Source organism: Hordeum vulgare, chromosome 6H (assembly GCF_904849725.1).
Source record: "Hordeum vulgare subsp. vulgare chromosome 6H, MorexV3_pseudomolecules_assembly, whole genome shotgun sequence".
Lineage (NCBI taxonomy): Eukaryota > Viridiplantae > Streptophyta > Magnoliopsida > Poales > Poaceae > Hordeum > Hordeum vulgare.
This window is the reverse complement of record NC_058523.1, coordinates 28670210-28694801: the sequence shown is the minus strand read 5'-3', so window position 1 is coordinate 28694801 and position 24592 is coordinate 28670210.

The following is a 24592-nucleotide window of genomic DNA, read 5'->3' as shown; positions in this document are numbered from 1 at the left end:
CTTGTGGGCCCCCTGGAGGTCCCTTGACCTAGATCTTTCGCCTATATAATCCCAAAAATTCCAGAAAAAATCAAGAGATCATCGCAATCGCTTTTCCGCCGCCGCAAGCTTCTGTCTCCGCAAGATCCCATCTGAGGCGCGTTTTGGTGCCCTACCGGAGGGGAGATTCGGACACGGAGGGCTTCTTCATCAACACCATGACCTCTCCGATGATGCATGAGTAGTTCATCATAGACCTACGGGTCCATAGCTAGTAACTAGATGGCTTCTTCTCTCTCTTGGATCTTCAATACAAAGTTCTCCATGATCTTCATGGAGACCTATCCGATGTAATCTTCTTTTGCGGTGTGTTTGTCGAGATCCGATGAATTGTGGATTTATGATCAGATTATCTATGAATCTTATTTGAGTTTCTTCTGATCTCTCTTATGCATGATTTCATATCCTTGTAATTCTCTTCGAGCTGTGCGTTTTGTTTGGCCAACTAGATCTATGATTCTTGCAATGGGAGAAATGCTTAGTTTTGGGTTGATACCATGCGGTGACCTCACCGAGTGACAGAAGGGGTAGCAAGGCACGCATTGTGTTGTTGCCATCAAGGGTAAAAAGATGGGGTTTTCATCATTCGTTTGAGATTATCCCTCTACATCATGTCATCTTGCTTAAAGCGTTACTCTGTTCGTCATGAACTCAATACACTAGATGCATGCTGGATAGCGGTCAATGTGTGGAGTAATAGTAGTAGATGCAAGAAGTATCGGTCTACTTGTGTCGGACGTGGTTGCCTATATGCTTGATCATTGCCTTAGATATCGTCATGACTTTGCGGGGTTCTATCAATTGCTCGACAGTAATTTGTTCACCCACCATAATACTTGCTATTTTGAGAGAAGCCTGTAGTGAAAACTATGGCCCCCAGGGTCTACTCCACACCATATTTTCAGCCTTACACTTTTTACTTCGTTGCACTTTCCGCCTTCAGATCTCACTTTGCAAACAATCTTGAAGAGATTCACAACCCCTTTGAAGTGTTGGGTGCAAGCTTGTTTGTGTTTGCGCAGGTACTTTAGACTTGACGAGGCCCTCCTTCTGGATCGATACCTTGGTTCTCAAACTAAGGGAAATACTTACTGCTCCTGTGCTGCATCACCCTTTCCTCTTCAAGGGAAAAACCGACGCAAACCAGAGAAGTAAAAAGAAGAATTCCTAAGCGCCAGGGAAGGACTTTTGTTGCCGCAATAGAAGAATTTACGGCGCCGTTGCCGGGGAGGAAGATCAAGTCAAGAACTCATCCAAGTAAGTGTCGCAAACTCATCTCTTGCATTTAATTTTTTGCCTCTCGTTTTCCTCTCCCTCACTTCTGAAAAATAAAAATTTACAAAAATATTTGCCTTTTTCGTTTGCCTTTTTCGTTCGCCCTTTTCTTTCGCTTGCTTTCTGTTCACTTGTGTGCTATGTGCCTTCAATATGCTTGCATCTTCGCTTGCTGAAAATCTAGTGATATGGATCCTCATCCACTTGCTAATCTCTTTAAGAGATCCACTTATGTGGAACCAATTGCTAGTGAGTTGAGTGCACTTGACTTTCTTTATGGAGTTTTGCTTGAGATGCGTGAATCTGAAAATCTTGATGAAGAAATTTATGAAATGATTCACGAGGGCTCCTTGAATGAAAAGCATGATTGCAATGATTTCATTATAAATTCTATTAATGACAATCATGCTAAAAATATGCAAAACCCTAAGCTTGGGGATGCTAGTTTTGCTATGTCCACTACTTGTTGCAATGATATTTGCAATAATATTGAAAGTGGGTTTGGAGAAGTCATGACTTTAGTTGATGATAATCCCACTATATTTGAAGAGAGTCAACTTTGCATGCATGTGGATCATGAAAAGAATATCCTTTGTGATAGCTACATTGTTGAATTTGATTATGATCCCACATGTAATTGCTATGAGAGAGGAAAATATTGTGGTAGAAACTTTCATGTCACCAAATTACCCCTCGTTATGTTGAAACTGCTATTGTCTCTTTCTTCTTCCTTGCTTTCAGTAACTATTGGTTGTCTTGCCAATTTGCTCTCCTATAAATTGCCTATGCATAGGAAGTATGTTATACTTAGATGTGATTTTCACATGCTTTATGATGCTCTCGTTGTGCTTCAATTCTTATCTTTTGTGTGAGCATCATTGATTTATCAATGCCTAGCTAAGGGCGTTAAACAATGACGCTTGTTGGGAGGCAACCCAATGAATTTATTTCTTTTTCTTTCTGTTTTGTTGCGTCCACACCATCATAATTATGTTGTGATTGTGTTTTTTGTGTTTCTTTTTGTGTTTGAGCCAAGCAAAGCCTTTATGACTAGTCTTGGTAATGGTTGTTTGATCTTGCTGGAAAAAGACAGAAACTTTTCGCTCACGAGATGATTTTTAATTTTTATTCAGAAAGAGTTTTTGAGTTGATTCTTTTTTCTTCTGATTGATATGATTTTTTCCTAGGCCTTCGTAAGTTTTCAGATTTTTTGAGGTACCATAAGTATACGAAGTATACAGATTGCTACAGACTAGTCTGTTTTTGACAGATTCTGTTTTTGTTGAGTTGGTTGCTTGTTTTGATGAAATTATAGTTAGTATCGGGGGGTACTAGCCATGGAAAAGTGAGAATACAGTAGCCCAACATCAATATATATAGAATTCAAGTTTGCTACAGTACCAAAAGAAGTGGTAGTTTGTTTTCTTGTGCTAATGTTATCACGAGTTTCTGTTTAAGTTTTGTGTTGTGAAGTTTTCAAGTTTTAGGTGATGTTCTCATGGAAAAAGAGATAAGGAGTGGAAAGAGCTCAAGCTTGGGGTTGCCCAAGGCATCCCAAGCCAAATTAAAGGACACCAAAAAGCCTAAGCTTGGATTTGCCACGGGAAGGCATCCCCTCTTTCGTCTTCAATCCATCGGTAACATTAGTTGCAGCTATATTTTTATTCACCACATGACATGTGTTTTGCTTGGAGCGTCTTGTAACTTAGGAGTCTTTTCTTTTTGTTGTGTCACAATCATCCTTGCTGCACACCTTTTTGAGAGAGAGATACATTCACTCATCGTGATTTTGCTAGAATGCTCATAGTGCTTCACTTATATCTTTTGAGCTAGATACTTTTGCTCATAGTGCTTCACTTATAACCTTTCAGCTATATACTTTTGCTCTAGTGCTTCACTTATATCCTTTGAGCTAGATACTTTTGCTCTAGTGCTTCACTTATATCTTTTGAGCTAGACACTTTTGCTCTTGTGCTTCACTTATATCTTTAGAGCACGGCGGTGCGTGATTTGGTAGTTGGCTTATGCTATGAAAGTAGTCCCATGTGCTAGGTACCCAAAGAGGATGCAAAAACCTCCATCTTTATGTGCATTGAGTAGAAAGAGAAGTTTCGATTCCTCTCAATTAGTTTTGAGACATGGATTCGGTAATATTAAGAGTTATGTTAGTAGGGTGTTGTAAATCTAGAGATACTTGTGGTGGAGTTAGTGATTCCCGTAGCATGCACGTATGGTGAACCGCTATGTTAGGAAGTCGGAGCAAAATTGATCTATTGATTGTCATCCTTTGTGTTGAGGTCGGGATCGCGCGATGGTTTACACCTACCAACCCTTCCCCTCGGAGTATGCGTTTAGCACTTTGTTTTGATTACTAATAAAAACTTTCGCAATAAGTATGTGAGTTCTTCATGACTAATGTGAGCCCATGGTATAGATGCACTTTCACCTTCCACCATTGCTAGCCTCTCTAGTGCCGCGCAATTTTCGCCGGTGCACAAACCCACCAAATTCCTTCCTCAAAACAGCCACCATACCTACCTACTATGGCATTTTCATAGCCATTCCGAGATATATTGCCATGCAACTCCCACCGTTCCGTCTCATGACTTGCGCCGTCACTCTCATATTGCCATTGAATGATTGTAAGATAGCTAGCGAGATGTTTTCAACATCATACGCCATGCTAGATTGTTGCACATCCCGGTACACTGCCGGAGGCATTTCCTATGGAGTCATCATCATTGTGATCTTCGAGATGTGAGTAAATAAAAGTGTGATGATCATCATTATTAGAGCATTGTACCATGTGAGGAAATAAAAAAAGAGGCCAAAGAGCCCAAAAACAAAAAAAAAAGAGAAAAGAAAATAAAAGAAAAAAAAGAGGTCTAAGATCTCAAATAAAAAAAAGAGAAAAAGAGAGAAGGGACAATGCTACTATCTTTTTCCACACTTGTGCTTCATGATAGCACCATGTTCTTCATGATTGAGAGCTTCTTGCTTTGTCGCTACCACATACTAGTGGGAATCTTCATTATATAACTTGGCTTGTATATTCCAATGATGGGATTCCTCAAAATTGGCCTAGGTCTTCGTGAGCAAGCAAGTTGGATGCACACCCACTAGTTCTACTTTTGAGCTTTCACATACTTATAGCTCTAGTGCATCTCTTGTATGGCAATCCCTACTCATTCACATTGATATCTATTAATGGGAATCTCCATAGCCTTTTGATACGCCGAGTTAATGTGACCATCTCCTCCTTTTTGTCTCACAACCACCACCACACTCTATTCCACCTATATCCATGGCTCGCGCTCATGTATTGCGTGATAGTTATAAAAAGTTTGAGAAAGTAAAAGTGCGAAAACAATTACTTGGACAATACCGGGGTTGTGGATGATTTACATTAGTTGTCTGAGGATGATGGAGCATAGCCAGACTATATGATTTTGTAGGGATAACTTTCTTTTTCCTTGTTATTTTGAAAGTTCATGATTACCTTGCTAGTTTGCTTGAAGTATTACTGTTTTCATGACAATAGCAAACTATTGTTTTGAATCGTACGGATCTGAACATTCATGTCACGTGAAAGAAGTTGCAAAGGACAACTATGCTAGGTAGCATTCCACATCAAAAATTCATTCTTTATCACTTCCCTACTCGAGGACGGGCAGGAGTTAAGCTTGGGGATGCTTGATACATCTCCAACGTATCTATAATTTTTGATGGTTTCATGCTATTATCTTGTCAAACTTTGGATGTTTTACATGCCTTTTATTTATTTTCTGGGACTAACTTATTAACTCAGTGCCAAGTGTGAGTTCCTGTTTTTTCCATGTTTTTGACCCCTTTCAGAGGAGATTTTGAAACGGAGTCCAAACGGAAGAAAATCCCCGAAAAGATTTTTTTGGAACGAAAGAAGATCGGGGAACTTGGGAGCCAAGCTAGAGGAGCTCGAGGGGCCCCACAAGCCCCCCACCCCGCGGCCAGGGGGACGCGCCATCCAGGCTTGTGGGCCCCCTGGAGGTCCCCTGACCTAGATCTTTCGCCTATATAATCCCAAAAATTCCAGAAAAAATCAAGAGATCATCGCAATCGCTTTTCCGCCGCCGCAAGCTTCTGTCTCCGCAAGATCCCATCTGGGGCACGTTTTGGTGCCCTGCCGGATGGGAGATTCGTACATGGAGGGCTTCTTCATCAACACCATGACCTCTCCGATGAAACGTGAGTAGTTCACCATAGACCTACGGGTCCATAGCTAGTAACTAGATGGCTTCTTCTCTCTCTTGGATCTTCAATACAAAGTTCTCCATGATCTTCATGGAGATCTATCCGATGTAATCTTGTTTTGCAGTGTGTTTGTCGAGATCCGATGAATTGTGGATTTATGATCAGATTATCTATGAATCTTATTTGAGTTTCTTCTGATCTCTCTTATGCATGATTTCATATCCTTGTAATTCTCTTCGAGTTATGGGTTTTGTCTGGCCAACTAGATCTATGATTCTTGCAATGGGAGAAGTGCTTGGTTTTAGGTTCATACCGTGCGGTGACCTCACCCAGTGACAGAAGGGGTAGCGAGGGACGCATCATGTTGTTGCCATCAAGAGTAAAAATATGGGGTTTTCATCATTGGTTTGAGATTATCCCTCTAAATCATGTCATCTTGCTTAAAGCGTTACTCTGTTCGTCATGACCTCAATACACTAGATGCATGCTGGATAGCGGTCGATGTGTGGAGTAATACTAGTAGATGCAGAAAGTATCGGTCTACTTGTCTTGGACGTGATGCCTATATGCTTGATTATTGCCTTAGATATCGTCATGACTTTGCGCGGTTCTATCAATTGCTCGACAGTAATTTGTTCACCCACCGTAATACTTGCTATTTTTAAAGAAGCCTCTAGTGAAAACTATGGCCCCCAGGGTCTACTCCACACCATGTTTTCAGCCTTACACTTTTTACTTCGTTGCACTTTCCGCCTTCAGATCTCACTTTGCAAACAATCTTGAAGGGATTGACAACCCCTTTGAAGCGTTGGTCCAAGCTTGTTTGTGTTTGCGCAGGTACTTTGGACTTGATGAGGTCCTCCTTCTGGATCGATACCTTGGTTCTCAAACTGAGGGAAATACTTACTGCTCCTGTGCTGCATCACCCTTTCCTCTTCAAGGGAAAAACCGACGCAAACCAGAGAAGTAACGAGAAGAATTCCTAAGCGCCAGGGAAGGACTTTTGTTGCCGCAGCAGCTCTGCTACTGCAACAAAAGACCTTCCAATGGCGCCAGAACAAGCGTGCTGATGGGACACTATTCTTGTCTTGATACTCCTCAGCAACGGCACCAGGAATTCTTCTTCTACGGCTACGCCTTTAGGGACTTCCTAGGCAAATATGCAAAGGATTTCCCCCGTGGACTTGGAGCCTTGCGTTGGTGTTCCCTCGAAGCGGAAAGGGTGATGTAGCACAGCGGCGGTAAGTATTTACCTCAGTTTTGAGAACCAAGGTATCGATCCAGTGAAGGAATATCACAAGTACCTGCACAAACACAAAGAGCTTGCTCCCAACGCTATGAAGGGGTTGTCAATCCCTTATAGATTGTTTCCCAAGTGAGAACTGAAAGCAACAAAGAAACAACGCAAAGTAAAAGCGAAAGTGGAAACGATAGGTATGAATAGACCCGGGGGACGTAGTGTTCACTAGTGGCTTCTCTCATGAAAGCAAGCAGACGGTGGGTGAACGAATTACTGTCGAGCAATTGATAGAACCGCGCAAATTTGTGACGTTATCTATGGCAATGATTATATCTATAGACATCACGTCCAAAACAAGTAGACCGATACTTTTTGCATCTACTACTATTACTCCACACGTCAACCGCTATCCAGCATGCATCTAGTGTATCAAGTCCAAAGAACAGAGTAACGCCTTAAGCAAGATGACATGATGTAGATGGACAATCTCATATCTACGATAAAAGCCCATCTTGTTACCCTTGATGGCAACAACACGATGCATGCCTTGTTGCCCCTTCTGTCACTGGGAAAGGTCACCACACGGTATCAACCCAAAACCAAGCACTTCTCCCATTGCAAGAATCATAGATCTAGTTGGCCAAACAAAACCCAAGACTCGGAGGGACTTACAAGGATATCAAATCATGCATATAAGAAATCAGCAAAGACTCAAATATATATCATAGATAATCTCATCACAAATCCACAATTCATCGGATCTCGACAAACACACCACCAAAGAGGATTACATATGATAGATCTCCATGAAGATCATGGAGAACTTTGTATTGAAGATCCAAGAGAGAGAAGAAGTCATCTAGCTACTAACTACGGACCTGTAGGTCTGAAGTGAACTACTCACGAGTCATTGGAGGGGCGATGATGTTGATGAAGAAGCCCTCCAACTCCAAAGTCCCCTCTGGCAGGGCACCGGGAAGGGTCTCCAGATGAGATCTCGCGGAAACGGAAGCTTGCGGCGGCGGAAAAGTGTTTTCGTGGACGCCCTCATTTTTTCTGGATTTTTAGTGAATTTATAGGCCAAAGACCTAGGGCAGGGGAGCGCGAGGGGGGCCACAAGCTTGGTTGCCGCGACCTCCCTGCATGGTCGCGGCAACAGGTCTTGTGGGCCCCCTGTGGGCCCACTTGCTTGGCCCTCAAGCCTCCCGATCTTCTTCCGTTCTGGAAAAATTCATTTTGGGAATTTTATTCCATTTGGACTCCGTTCCAAAATCAGATCTGAAAAGAGTCAAAAAACAGAAAAAACAGGAATTGGCACTTGGCACTGAGTTAATAAGTTTGTCCCAAAAAAGATATAAAAGGTAAACAAAACATCCAAAGTTGACAAGATAACAGCGTGAAACTATCAAAAATTATAGATACTTTTGAGACGTATCAAACTCTCTCTCCGAAAAATGTATTTGGTAATGAAGTGTCTGTTGTGAGTGCTTCATCTACAAATGAGAGGTAGGTGGAGGGGCATATATAGGCAGCACCCAAAATCCAACCGTTACACCTAAGGGGACCAACTCGGTGACACCTAAGTTACAAACTCGGTGGTACAGACTTTCTCAAAAAGGGGAAACTTTTGGATCTTAGTGGAACCTATATACACAACTCGGTAGAACCAAAAAGGTGGCTAATGGTGAGATGACCCAACTCGGTGACACCGATATTCAAACTCGGAGATTCTGATTTTGTGTACCGAGGAAACAAAAGGTTGGTCACCTAACCTTGGTAGCACCGATGCAGAATCGGTTGTACCGAAATGGTAGGTTTGGCTAGGGTTGTGTCTGGGATGAAAATCGGTAGGGCCGAATTAGGAAACTTGGTGACACCGATTCTTGATATTTGGCTTGGGACAGAAGTGTTATGTGGGAGAATGGTGAGTATTTTTGGTGGCTACCTCTGAGAACTTGAGCAACCAATTCATTTTAATACCTCACCCCCTTTTAATAGTATTGGCTTTCCTATGTACTCAAAAGTGATTTCTTAGAAATGTAAAATGAAGGGTCTTCTTGCTTGAATCTTGAGCCAATCTTTTTTCCTTCCTTGCATCAAGGGGCATCTCCACATAAACCTTTAGCCAATGCATCTTTTGAACTTTTCTGAAATATACTTGGATAAGATCATTAGTCCAATGATGCATATGTTGTGGTCAATTATAAAAACCACCTTAGGGAGCAAGTGCTTTCAATCTCCCCCTTTTTGATAATTGATGACAACATAAAGATCAAAGCTTCAACAAAAGATATAATCAATGATTAGCTCGTCGCTTTGAGAAGTATGTGAAAAGCAAGAGGTCCCCCTAAATTTGTGCATTATTTATAATTTGCGTTTGGATGCAAATGCATAATCAATTAGGATCACTAGTCGCCAAGCCGTGCATCTCCATGGGCTAGCATGATACATAACTACACTTATTAAAAGTTCATGGAAAGACGTTGATTCTACTTGTAATTTTTGGGGAACAGGAAATATGCACAAATAAATAAACTATACACAATATTATGCGATATATAGAAAATTTAAATATAATTCTTTCAATCATCCTTAATTATCCAATAAAATGTTTGTAGGAAATTTTCGGACATTATTGTGTTCTTGTAGGCTTAGTTAAAAGTGGATAAATTGTTTTGTGATGTTGCTATTTTATAATCATGTGTCTAAATTAATAATCAAAGTACAAAAAGATTGGTTCAAAGAACCACTAATATAGACAAAAAATTATTGGGGAAAATGGAAGCATGAGAATCCACAATGCCAAATCCATGCTTAATCTTGTTGGTTTTACTAATAGATTGGATATTCATTAACGTAAACTTGTTTGTTTGGAATCTAACATGTATGCAGAAATGTAATTGTATAAATTTGTTAAAACTCGTCAACCTGTATAAATGATCTAGCCTGTAGTGATTTGGAAGAAATAGACACGATCTAGGATGCTAAATCTATACTGCAAGTGTGTGGTCATTTCCAGCATCGACCAATTATGTTATATGCCAAAAGTTCAAACCATTCAGTAGTGTGCAAGAACTTATCTAGATTTTACATACAGAAATATGAATCGGAAATAAACATGTAGGTGTGAATATGCAACCAAAGAATTTTTTGGTAAGTACAAAACATACACATGACAACAACAACATTTAAGTGAAGTCAAGTTCTCTAGAGAAAGCCTTCAACATAGTCGTAGCTACATACAACGAAGGAAGCTCATAAAATTCAGTTGCCTACATATACTATATATATATATATATATTATTGTATTACATAATTGCATTGTTGATCAACTAACTCTAAGAAATTCATTCTTATAGATGCAGAATAGGTCAACATCATATTTGAAGATTTTACATGTAGTAATATTTCCCTTTTTATTGGGTAGAGATGACAAAAAAGGACACAACAATTCTTCAATGAAACTAAAGAAGAAGAATCAAGAATCCCAATGGACAAAAGTTGTTCCATGATAAAACAAATAGTAAGCACCGGATTAATGGTTGACACTTCCGATCGAACTTCAGGTGTCTGAAACCAATCACATGAACGTGTGACATGGTTGGCCGAATTCGATATTGTCGCCACTTATCCTTTATAAAACTAATGTACAAAAATATGCATATAAGGTAGACGACCATGAAGTAGAAATGGTTGTACGTGTGTTATAAAAAATCTAGAGATATCTAATTGTAGAAGCTTGACAAAACTCACTAACGTGTAGATCTATATAATAAATTTGATCATAGAAGTGACCTTAATTCGAGTTATTTCGCAAAGAAATGGATATGATTCCGGATGCTAAATCTATATTCGAAATGTGTGGTCACTAAGGCCTGCCAACATCAACAAATTACATTATGTGACAAAGTTTGAACCATTGAGCAATGTGCAAGAAGTTCTCTTGTTTGTACAAATAGAAATATGATTTAGAAAGTCAATTAAAAATAGATACTATATATAGAAGTTTGTATTACATAACTGCATTTCCGATGAACTAACTGTAATAAATGCCTAAATCTAAGAATATATCACCAACTCCACGCATAAATTAAAGAAGTGGAATCAAGAATCACAATTGATTGAAGTTGGTCCATGACAAAACAAAGAGTAATAAGCACCAGATTAATGTTTGATGCTTCTCATCAGACTTGAGGTGTCCGAAACCAATCACATGAACGTGTGATATGGTTGGTCAAATCCAATATATAGTCACTTATCCATGTTTTTCTCTGAACAAAAGATCTTGTGCATAACTAATATACAAAAAAAGATAAGGTACATGGTCATGAAACACTTTATTGTGTAATTTCATTTATATAATGCGAGTTCATTCGTCTAACATCTACATTGTAAAAAATGTGTTTGCTTCCTGTTATTTTTTCGATGAAGAAATGAAGGAGCCACAAAAGCAAAGAAATGGTGTTCTAATCTAAAACGGAGAACACTGCTTCGAAAGCATCTGAAAAAAATCAAGGTACTACAAATAAAAGATAACATAACCACATCATTCAAGTTCTTACCCCATTTGAAAGCCTCTTTCTAATTATTTGCATCATATTGTAGATATCCACGCTATACATATTGTTAGTAACTATATGTGGCAATGAAGGTGAAACGAAGGAATAGAACATGAGAAAATAAGGACCGTACCTTGATGAATTAGCTTGGCTGCTTGCAGTGCACCGTGAGCATGTGCGCAGCCCAACGTGTCGTTGTCTTTTACATCGTCCTTGGAATTGGTGTGTTTTGCTGCCGAACAAAAGTGTGGGTCAGCTGTCCAACAAAATTAATTAGCCGAGGTTATAGTCTCACTGGCTGTGTGGAACTGGTGTGCTTTGCTGCCTGACAAAAATGTAGCCGATCTCTCCGACAAAATCAATTAGTTGTAGTAACTTCGTGTGTTTCCGGCCAGTCAAAGGTAGCTAGTATTACTCCCTTCATTTCTTAATATAAGTCTTTTTAGTTATTTCATTAAGGGACTACATACGAAGCAAAATGAATGAATCTACACTCTAAAATATGTTTATATACATCCGTATGTAGTCTTTTAATGAAAACTCTAAAAAGACTTATATTTAGAAACGGATGGAGTAGATGGAATCGATCCAGCGACCTGCCTCAATGCATACACCTGTGCATCCCAACAAATTAAACCAAGGATGCAAGTCCTGCCTCATGTGCCCTATCGTATACTTGTTTGTACGTACATGGGAAGCCAAGCATGCATATTTCTCAAAAAAAAGGCTAAGCATGCAGCTTGCCTCAAAGAAAGATCATATACTTATGTGTCCCAACAAATCAAGTCAAGCATGTACGTACTCTTGCGCCAACACCGGCATCGGCACCATACAGCCATGCATGTAGTCTGATTAGAGGCCTTCCGGTCAGACACCAGCATCATGCAGCGTAGTCCAGACTGGAGACCTTCCGATTAGACGCAGGCATCATGCAGCCATGCTAGCTCACAATGGGTAAGGCCAGCATACAGTCCCACATGGGAGCTAATCCAATCAAGGCTGCGTGTCTTAATCAAGGTCGTATGACACTTCGATGTTGCGGATAGCCTGGAGAGGATGGTGCTAGGGTTTCTTGAGGATCGTTCTTATGTTCCTCAATGGAACAGATCTTTCTAGGAGATATTGTTTTCTGTCACATGTCGATGAGTTACCTTATGTTCCTCGATGGAACAGATCTTTCTAAGAGATATTGTTTTCTGTCACATGTGGATGAGTTACGTAAAAAACTGTTAATGACTTTTGAAAAGAAAAAAAATAGAGTTTTGATAGCTCCCTGGATTTTCTTTATTGCTACCCTCTTAGATTGCATGGATTACATCGGTGGATCTGCACCGTTATAACTCGGTCCCATCAGATGAACGGTCGGTAATTTCTAATTAACGTGGTAATTTCTTGGGAGTCTCAAATTAGTATAAGTATAGATGGGTCACTCTTCCATGTCACATACAACTTGGTGGTGCGCATACATGATATGAATGAATAGCAATGCACATGACACCAAAAGAATAAGTGAATGGTCATCATATGAATAGCTCAAAGATAATAACATGGTAGCATCAACCAAGCAAAATGTGTGATCAAACACAAGGAAACGAATAAAGTCATCCAACGAGACAAAGTTTTGTAAAAACCAAATGAGAGCAAATAAAGTCAAAAGCTCTCTCTCTCTCTCTGGAAACCCTACGATCCATACATTTCTCCCCCTTTGTCAACAAGTTACCAAAAAGTTCAAAAGTATAGAGCTAATCGTCTATCTGGGCTCTATCTCCTGCGGCAGTCGATGATGGAGTAGCAGAAGAGTGTCGGCGAAGGCTTTGGCATAATGTCTTGGAACTGGAGGTGTAGCTACTGGAGGTGTTGGAGCTGAGGCTGAAGCTGAAGGTGCACATGCCTGAGCTGATGAAGTTGGTCTTGCTTCCAACACTGGCACAACTGCTTACCGGGGCTTGGTACCAAACTGAGTTGTAGTGTGAGGAGGAGATTCTTCATCATCACTAGTTGAACTGGGTGTCCTCACACCATCAAGTTCATGCTTGAGCTGATCAACACTAGCAGATATCTTTGTCACTTTGACGTCCAAATCATGGAATTTGGTTTCCATGATCCTCTCTAAGCACTTTCGGTTTAGCAGAATCTCCGATATGTTCTTATCCATACACTGGATAGTGCTCACTAGAAATGGCATTTGCTCAGCTTGAGTTCTGAGTTGTGGAACTCGTGGTGGCACATTCCTAGCAGCCACCCACTTTAGTCGGATCAGATTAAGTGAAGAGGGTCCTTATGAAGGGTAAATAATAATTGGCATATCACTGTTGTGGTTGTGACGTAAGTAAGGAACATTCTTGCTAGAAACCCATAGCATCCACGTAAAACTTGCAACAACAATTAGAGGAAGTCTAACTTGTTTTTGCAGGATATGCTATGTGATGTGATATGGCCAAAAGGATGTGATGAAATATATGTGATGTATGAGATTGATCATGTTCTTGTAATAGGAATCACGACTTGCATGTCGATGAGTATGACAACCGACAGGATCCATATGAGTTGTCTTAATTTATTGTATGACCTGCGTGTCAATCAAAAACGCCATATGATTACTTTACTTTATTGCTAATTGTTAGCCATAGTAGTATAAGTAATAGTTGGCGAGACAACTTCACGAAGACACGATGATGGAGATCATGGTGTCGTGCCGGTGACGATGGTGATCATGTCACGCCCCGAAGATGGAGATCAAAGGCGCAAGATGATATTGGCCATATCATGTCACTTTAATATTTGCATGTGATGTGTATCATGTTTTTACATCTTATTTTCTTAGAACGACAGTAGTAAATAATAAGATCCCTCACTAAAATTTCAAGAAATGTGTTCCCCCTAAGTGTGCACCGTTGGGAAGGATCATTGTTTCGAAGCACCACTGATGACCGGGTGTGATAGATTCTAACGTTCGCATACAACAGGTGTAAGACAGATTTACACACGTGAAACACTTAGGTTGACTTGACGAGCCTAGCATGTACAGACATGGCATCGGAACACGAGAGACCGAAAGGTCGAACATGAGTCGTATGGTCGATACGATCAACATGGAGATGTTCACCATTGATGACTAGTCCGTCTCACATGATGATCGGACACGGCCTAGTCGATATGGATCATGTATCACTTAGATGACTAGAGGGATGTTTATCTGAGTGGGAGTTCATTAAATAATTTAATTAGATGAACTTAATTATCATGAACTTAGTTTAAAATTGTCTTTACAATCTATATTGTAGAGACAATGGCCCACGCTAATGTTCCCCTCAACTTCAACACGTTCCTAGAGAAAACGAAGCTGAAAGATGATGGAAGCAACTATACAGACTTGGTCCGTAACTTGAGGCTCATCCTCATAGCTTCCAAGAAAATATATGACCTTGATGCACCGCTAGGTGATGCACCCGTTTTCCCAGTGGCTCAAGATGTTATGAACGCCTGGCGGTCGCGTAGTGATGATTACTCCCTGGTTCAGTGTGGCATGCTTTACAGTTTAGAACCGGGGCTCCAAAAGCGTTTTGAGCAACATGGAGCATATGAGATGTTCCAAGAGCTGAAACTTGTTTTCCAAGCTCAAGCCCGGGTCGAGCGATATGAAGTCTCCGACAAGTTCTTCAGTTGTAAGATGGAGGAAAATGCTTTTGTTAGCGAGCACATACTCAAAATGTGTGGGTTGCACAACCGCTTGTCTCAGCTGGGAGTTAATCTTCCAGATGACTCGGTTATTGATAGAATCCTCCAGTCGCTTCCACCTAGCCACAAGAGCTTTGTGATGAACTAAAATATGCAAGGGATGGAGAAGTCCTTCCCGAGCTATATTCGATGTTGAAATCAGCGGAGGTAGAAATAAAAAAGGAACATCAAGTGTTGATGGTGAATAAGACCACCAGTTTCAAGAAAGGCAAGGGTAATAAGAACTTCAAGAAGGACGGCAAAGCAGTTGCCGTGCCCGGTAAATCAGTTGCCGGGAAGAAGCCCAAGAATGGACCCAAGCCTGAGACTGAGTGCTATTATTGCAAGGGAACCGGTCACTGGAAGCGAAACTATCCCAAGTAGTTAGCGGATAAGAAAGCTGGCAATGTCAAAGGTATATATGATATACATGTTATTGATGTGTACCTTACCAGTTCTCGTAGTAGCTCCTCGCTATTTGATACCGGTGTAGTTGCTCACATTTGTAACTCAAAACAGGAGCTGCGGAATAAGCGGAGACTCGCGAAGGACGAGGTGACGATATTCGTCGGGAATGGTTCCAAGGTCGATGTGATCGTCGTCGGCATGCTACCTCTACATCTACCTTCGGGATTAGTTTTAAACCTTAATAATTGTTATTTAGTACCAGCTTTGAGCAAGAACATTGTATCCGGGTCTTGTTTGATGCAAGATGGCTACTCATTTAAATCTGAGGATAATGGTTGTTCTATTTATATGAGAGATATGTTTTATCGTCATGCCCCACTAGTCAATGGTTTATTCTTAATGAATCTCGAACATGATGTTACACATATTCATAGTGTGAGTACCAAAAGATGTAAGATTGACAATGATAGTCCAACATACGTGTGGCACTACCGCCTTGGTCATATCGGTGTCAAACGCATGAAGAAACTCCATACATATGGACTTTTGGAGTCTCCTGATTTTGAATCATTTGACACGTGTGAACCATGCCTCATGGGCAAGATGACTAAGACTCCGTTCTCCGCAACAATGGAGCGAGCAACCAACTTGTTGGAAATAATACATACAGATGTATGCGGTCCAATGAGTGTTGAGGCTCACGGTGGCTATCGTTATGTTCTCACCCCCACTGATGACTTAAGCACATATGGGTACGTCTACTTAATGAAACACAAGTATGAGACCTTTAAAAGGTTCAAGGAATTTCAGAGTGAGGTAGAGAATCAACGTGACAAGAAAATAAAGTTCTTACGATCTGATTGTGGAGGAGAATATTTGAGTCACGAGTTTGGCACGCACTTAAGGAAATGTGGAATTGTTTCACAACTCACGCCGCCTGGCACACTTCAACGTAACGGTGTGTCTGAACGTCGTAATCGCACTCTATTGGATATGGTGCAATCTATGATGTCTCTTATTGATTTACCGCTATCATTTTTGGGATATGCATTGGAGACTACCACATTCACTTTAAATAGGTCACTGTCTAAATCTGTTGAGAGGACACCGTATGAATTATGGTTTGGAAGAAACCTAAGCTGTCGTTTCTCAAAGTTTGGGGATGCGATGCTTATGTCAAGAAACTTCAACCTGAAAAGCTCGAACCCAAATCGGAAAAGTGCGTCTTCATAGGATACCCTAAGGAAACTATTGGGTATACCTTCTATCTCAGATCCGAAGGCAAGATCTTTGTTGCCAAGAATGGATCCTTTCTAGAGAAAGAGTTTCTCTCGAAAGAAGCGAGTGGGAGGAAAGTAGAACTTGATGAGGTAATTGTACCCCCTCTCGAACCGGAGAGTACCGCAACGAAGGAAAATGTTTTTGGGGTGCCTGCACCGACTAGAGAGGAAGCTAATGATGATGATCATGAAACTTCGGATCAAGTTGCTACTGAACTTCGTAGGTCCACGAGGACACGTTCCGCACCAGAGTGATACGACAACCCTGTCCAGGAAATCGTGTTGTTAGACAACGGTGAACCTTCGAACTATGAAGAAGTGATGGCGGGCCCGGATTCCAACAAATGGCTTGAAGCCATGAAATCCCAGATAGGATCCATGTATGAGAACAAAGTATGGAGTTTGGTGAACTTGTCCGATTATCGGCAAGCCATAGAAAATAAATGGATCTTTAATAAGAAGACTGACGCGGATGGAAATGTGACTGTTTATAAGGCTCGGCTTATCGCTAAGGGTTATCGACAAGTTCAAGGAGTTGACTACGATGAGACTTTCTCACCCGTAGCGATGTTGAAGTCTGTCCGAATCATGTTAGCAGTTGCCGCATTTTATGATTATGAAATCTGGCAAATGGACGTCAAAACGGCATTCCTTAACGGCTTTCTTAAGGAAGAATTGTATATGACGCAGCCGAAAGGTTTTGTCGGTCCTAAAAATTCTGACAAGGTATGCAAGCTTCAGCGCTCCACCTATGGGCTGGTGCAAGCATCTCGAAGTTGGAACATTCGCTTTGATGAGGTGATCAAAGCGTTTCGGTTTGTACAGACTTATGGAGAAGCCTGTATTTACAATAAAGTGAGTGGGATCTATGTAGCATTTCTCAGTTTATATGTGGATGACATATTGTTGATGGAAATGATATAGAACTTTTGGAAAGCATAAAGGCCTACTTGAATAAGTGTTTTTCAATGAAGGACCTTGGAGAAGCTGCTTACATATTAGGCATCAAGTTCTATAGATCGAGACGCCTGCTGCCTCTTGAGCTTGCGTTGGTTTTTCCCTTGAAGAGGAAAGGGTGATGCAGCACAGGAGCAGTAAGTATTTTCCTCGGTTTGAGAACCAAGGTATCAATCCAGTAGGAGAATCGAGCTCAAACACAAAAATTAACACAAAAGACACAATCATAACAGAATTATGATGGTGTGTACGCAACAAAACAGAACGAAAAAGATAAATTCATTGGGTTGCCTCCCAACAAGCGCTATTGTTTAACGCCCTTAGCTAGGCATAAGGTGATGGAATCACGTATCGTCGTCTTTGGTGCTCAAACCATAAGTAGCCCTCATCATGGATTCATAAGGCAATCTTATTTTATTTCTAGGAAAATGCTCCATGCCCTTCTTTAAAGGAAATTGAAATCTAATATTCCCTTCCTTCATATCGATGATAGCACCAATAGTCCTTAGGAAAGGTCTACCAAGAATGATAGGGCATGTAGGATTGCAATCAATATCAAGCACAATGAAATCCACGGGTACATAGTTCCTATTTGAAATAATAAGAACATCAATGATCCTTCCCATGAGTTTCTTGACAGTAGAATCCGCAAGATGCAAATTAAGAGAACACTCCTCAATCTCATTAAATCCTAGAACATCACATAAAGACTTTGGAATCGTGGAAACACTAGAACCCAAATCACACAAAGCATTGCATTCATAGTTTTTTATTTTGATTTTGATAGTAGGTTCCCACTCATCATGAAGCTTTCTAGGGATAGAAACTTCCAATTCAAGTTTCTCTTCAAGAGATTTTATCATAGCATCGACGATATGATCGGGAAAGGCCTTGTTATGGCTATAAGCGTGTGGAGAGTTTAGCATGGATTGCATCAAGGAAATGCATTCAATCAAGGAGAAACTATCATAATTTAATTCCTTGAAATCCAAAGTAGTAGTTTCATTACTACTCAAAGTTTTGATTTCTTCTACTCCACTTTCAATGCTTTTAGCATCAAGATAGATGGACTCCGAATCATTGGGGCGTTTTGTAACCAAAGTGGATTCATATCCAGCCCCATAATCATTAGGTTTGACACTAGAAAACAAATATTCAATGGGAGTCACACCAAGCACTTTAAGATCTTCGTGATTCTTATCACGAGAACACGCCTTTTTAAGCCATTCATGTCTAGCACGAATTTGGGCGGTTCTTTCTTTGCTCTCACTCATGGAAACACGCATAGCTTTCAAAGTTTCATCCATGTTGATCTTGGGAGGAGCACATCTAACTTTCAAAGCATCAATATCACTAGACATTCTATCAACGCTCCTAGCCAAATCGTCAATTTTGAGTAGTTTTTCCTCTATGGACGCATTGAAAATCTTTTGCGAGTTGATAAACTCTTTGATATTACTCTCTATATCAGAGGGTAATATATTGTAATTTCCATGAGTATTGTTGTAGGAGTTGCCAAAGTTATTAGAGGGGTTACTAGGAAAAGGCCTAGGAACATAGTTTCCTCTAAAAGCATTGTTGTTGCCAAAATTATTCCTACCAACAAAATTAACGTCCAAGCTAGCGTTGCTACTATCAATCAAGGAAGACAAGGGCAGATCATTAGATCTAAAGGAGCACTTCTAATAGCAACCAAATTCATTAACTCATCCATCTTAGCACTCAACGAGTTAATTTCTTCTATAGTGTGTACTTTTTTACTAGTAGGTGACCTTTTAGTGTGGCACTGAGAGTAGTTTGTCATGATATTGTCTAGGAGTTTTGTGGCTTCTCCTAATGTGATTTCCATGAACCTTCCACCTAAGGCGGAGTCCAAGATATTTCTATAAGCGAAATTCAAACCAGCGTAGAAGATTTGTATAATCATCCAAAGACTCAAGCCATGAGCGGGACAATTTCTAATCATCAATTTCATTCTGTCCCGAGATTGTGCAACATGTTCTTGATCAAGTTGCTTAAAATTCAAGATATCATTACGGAGAGAGATAATCTTAGCCGGCGGAAAATAATTGGATATGTAAGCATCTTTGCACTTGTTCCAAGAATCAATACTATTTTTGGGCAAAGACGAAAACCAAGTTTTTGCTCGACCTCGCAACGAGAAAGGAAAAGGCTTCAATTTAATCACATCATTATCCACATCTTTTTTCTTTTGCATATCGCAAAGCTCAATGAAGGTATTAAGATGGGATGCGACATCTTCACTAGGAAGGCCGGAGAATTGCTCTTTCATAACAAGATTCAGCAAAGGAGCATTGATTTCGTATGAATCCGCACTAGTGGCGGGAGCAATCGGAGTACTAATAAAATCATTATTATTAGTATTCGAGAAGTCACAAAGTTTCGTGTTTTCAGTCATGGTGACTTCATCAAGCAAACAAGCACACAAGCGAACAGAAAGCAAGCGAGAGAAAAGGGCGAACGAAAAAGGCAAACAAAAAAGGCAAATATTTTTGTAATTTTTTTTCAGAAGTGGGGGAGAGGAAAACGAGAGGCAAAAAAGTAAATGCAAGAGATGAGTTTGCGACACTTACTTGGATGAGTTCTTGACTTGATCCTCCCCGGCAACGGCGCCAGAAATCGGCACGTTGACGGGAGAGTATTCTTGACTTGATCCTCCTCCCCGGCAACGGCGCCAGAAATCCTTCTGCTGCCTCTTGAGCTTGCGTTGGTTTTTCCCTTGAAGAGGAAAGGGTGATGCAACACAGGAGCAGTAAGTAGCTTGCGCTGGTTTTTCCCTTGAAGAGGAAAGGGTGATGCAGCACAGGAGCAGTAAGTATTTCCCTCAGTTTGAGAACCAAGGTATCAACCCAGTAGGAGAATCGAGGTCAAGTACAAAGTACCTGCGCAAACACAAAAGAGCTTGCACCCAACGCTATAAAGGGGTTGTCAATCCCTTCAAGATTGATTGCAAAGTGAGATTTGAAGGCGGAAAGTGCAACGAAGTAAAAGTGTAAGGCTAAAAATATGGTGTGAAGTAGACCCGGGGGCCATAGTGTTCACTAGAGGCTTCTCTCAAAATAGCAAATAATACGGTGGGTGAACAAATTATTGTCGAGCAATTGATAGGACCGCGCAAAGTCATGACGATATCTAAGGCAATGATCATACATATAGGCATCACGTCCGAGACAAGTAGACCGATACTTTCTGCATCTACTACTATTACTCCACACATCGACCGCTATCCAGCATGCATCTAGTGTATTGAGTTCACGACGAACAGAGTAACGCCTTAAGCAAGATGACATGATGTAGAGGGATAAACTCAAACCAATGATGTAAACCCCATCTTTTTACCCTTGATGGAAACAACATGATGCGTGCCTCGCTACCCCTTCTATCACTTGGTGAGGTCACCGCACGGTATGAACCCAAAACCAAGCACTTCTCCCATTGCAAGAATCATAGATCAAGTGGGCCAAACAAAACCCACATCTCGAAGAGAATTACAAGGATATGAAATCATGCATATAAGAGATCAGAAGAAACTCAAATAAGATTCATAGATAATCTGATCATAAATCCACAATTCATTGGATCTCGACAAACACACCGCAGAAGAAGATTACATCGGATAGATCTCCATGAAGATCATGGAGAACTTTGTATTGAAGATACAAGAGAGAGAAGAAGCCATCCAGCTACTAGCTATGGACCCGAAGGTCTATGATGAACTACTCACGCATCATCGGAGAGGTCATGGTGTTGATGAAGAAGCCCAACGTATCCGAATCCCCACTCCGGCAGGGCACCCGAACGTGCCCCAGATGGGATCTTGCAGAGACAGAAGCTTGCGGCGGCGGAAAAGTATTTTCGTGGATCTCTCTCACAGTTTTGGAATTTTTAGGAATTTATAGGCGGAAGAGGTAGGACATACGAGCCATAGGGGGCCCACAAGCCTGCTAGGCGCGCCCCCCATGGCCGCGCCTAGGGGGCTTGTGGGTTCCCCTGCCTTGGTTCTCATGTCCCGTGCGTATCTTCTGTTCCAAAAAACATCTTTTCAGAAGTTTTATTCCGTTTGGACACCGTTTAAAATCCTCCTCTGAAAAGGGTCAAAAACACAAAAAAACAGGAACTGGCACTTGGCACTGAGTTAATAAGTTAGTCCAAAAATATATATAAAAGGCATACAAAACATCCAAAGTTTGACAAGATAATAGCATGGAACCATAAAAAATTATAGATACGTTGGAGACGTATCAACGCCTCATTGGTCTTTCACAAAGCACATACCTTGACAAGATATTGAAAATGTTCAATATGGATAAGTCCAAGAAGGGGTTCTTGCATGTATTGCAAGGTGTGAGATTGAGCACGGCTCCATGCCCGACCACGGAAAAAGATAGAGAAAAGATGAGTATCGTCCCCTATGCTTCAGCCATAGGCTCTATTATGTATGCCATGTTGTGTACCATACATGATGTGAACCTTGCCATAAGTTTGGTAGGGAGGTACCAAAGTGATCCCGGAGTGGATCACTGGACATCGGTCAAGAATATCCTTAAGTACCTGAAAAGGACTAAAGATATGTTTCTCGTTTATGGAGGTGCCGAAGAGCTCGTCGTAAAGAGTTACGTCGATGCTAGCTTCGACATAGATCCAGATGACTCCAAGTCACAAACCGGATACGTGTATATTTTGAATGGTGGGGCAGTCAGCTGGTGCAGTTGCAAGCAAAGCGTCGTGGGGGCATCTACATGTGAAGCGGAGTACATAGCTGCTTCAGAAGCAGCACATGAACGAGTCTGGATGAAGGAGTTCATCACCGACCTAGGAGGGATTCCCAATCCGTCGGGCCCGATGACTCTCTTCTATGACAACACTAGAGTTATTGCCATTACCAAGGAGCCTAGGTTTCACAAGAATACCAAGCACATCAAGCGCCGCTTCAACTCCATTCGTGGATACATTCAGGATGGAGATATAGATATTTGTAAAGTACATACAGATCTGAATGTCGCAGATCGTTGACTAAACCTCTTCCACGAGCGAAACATGATCAGCACCACAACTCTATGGGTGTTTGATTCATCACAATGTAACTAGATTATTGACTCTAGTGCAAGTGGGAGACTGTTCGAAATATACCCTAGAGGCAATAATAAAATGGTTATTATTATATTTCCTTGTTCACGATAATTGTCTATTGTTTATGCTATAATTGTATTAACCGAAAACCGTAATACATGTGTGGATAAATAGACCACACCATGTCCCTAGTGAGCCTATAGTTGACTAGCTCATTGATCAATAGATGGTCATAGTTTCCTGACCATGGACATTGGATGTCATTGATAACGGGATCACATCATTAGGAGAATGATATGATGGACAACACCCAATCCTAAGCATAGCACAAGATTGTGTAGTTCGTCTGCTAGAGCTTTTGTAATGTCAAGTATCATTTCCTTAGACCATGAGATTGTGCAACTCCAGGATACTGTAGGAATGCTTTGCGTGTATCAAACGTCACAACGTAACTGGGTGACTATAAAGGTGCACTACAGGTATCTTCGAAAGTGTCTCTTGGGTTGGCACGAATCGGGACTTGGATTTGTCACTCCGTGTGACGGAGAGGTATCTCTGGGCCCACTCAGTAATACATCATCATAATGAGCTCAATGTGACTAATGGGTTAGCCACGGGATCATGTGTTACGAAATGAGTAAAGAGACTTGCCGGTAACGAGATTGAACAAGGTATAGGGATACCGACGAGCGAATCTCGGGCAAGTAGCATACCGGTAGAAAAAGGGAATTGTATACAGGATTAAGTGAATCCCCGACATCGTGGTTCATCCGATGAGATCATCGTGGAACATGTGGGAACCAATATGGGTATCCAGATCCCTCTATTGGTTATTGGCCGGAGAGGCGTCTCGGTCATGTCTGCATGGTTCCCGAACCCATAGGGTCTACACACTTAAGGTTCGGTGACGCTAGAGTTGTAATGGGAATTGTTTATGTGGTTATTGAAAGTTGTTCGGAGTCTCGGATGAGATTCCGAACGTCACGAGAAGTTCCGGAATAGTCCGGAGGTAAATATTTATATATGGGAAGTCTAGTTTAGGTCACCGGAAAAGTTTTGGGTTTTATCGGTATTGTACCGGGGTCACCGAAAGGGTTCCAGGGGTCCAACGGGAGGGGCCACGTGTCCAGGAGGGCCACATGGGACGAAATAGGGAGGGGGACAGCTTCCCGATGGGCTGGTGCGCGCCACCAAAGGGGCCCAAGGCGCCTAGGGCTGAAACCCTAGGGTGTGGGGCTGCCTCCCACCAACTTGGGAGGCAAGCCTCCCCCTTGGCCGTCGCCGCCCCTCCTAGGGTTTCCTAGGTTGGCCGCCCCCCTCTCCCCTTCCCCCTATAAATAGAGGAGGGGTGAGAGGGCTGCAGAGACACCTGAACCCTTCCCCTTGGCGCAGCCCTACCCCTCAACTTCTCCTCCTTCACGGCGCTTGGCGAAACCCTACCGGAGAACCACAAGCTCCACCGCCACCACGCCGTCGTGGTGCTGGAGCTCTCCCTCAACTTCTCCTCCCCCCTTGTTGGATCAAGAAGGAGGAGACGTCCCCGGGCTATACGTGTGTTGAACGCGGAGGCACCCTTCGTTCGGTGCTTGGATCGGATCTTCCACGATTTGATTCGCCGCGAGTACGACTCCATCAACCGCGTTCATTGCAACACTTTCGCTTAGCATTCTTCAACGGTATGAAGATGCTCTCCCTCTCTCTCTTTGCTAGCATCTCCTAGATTGATCTTGGTGACATGTAGGAAAATTTTGAATTATTACTACGTTCCCCAACACGTCGGTGGAGAACTCCAGCTT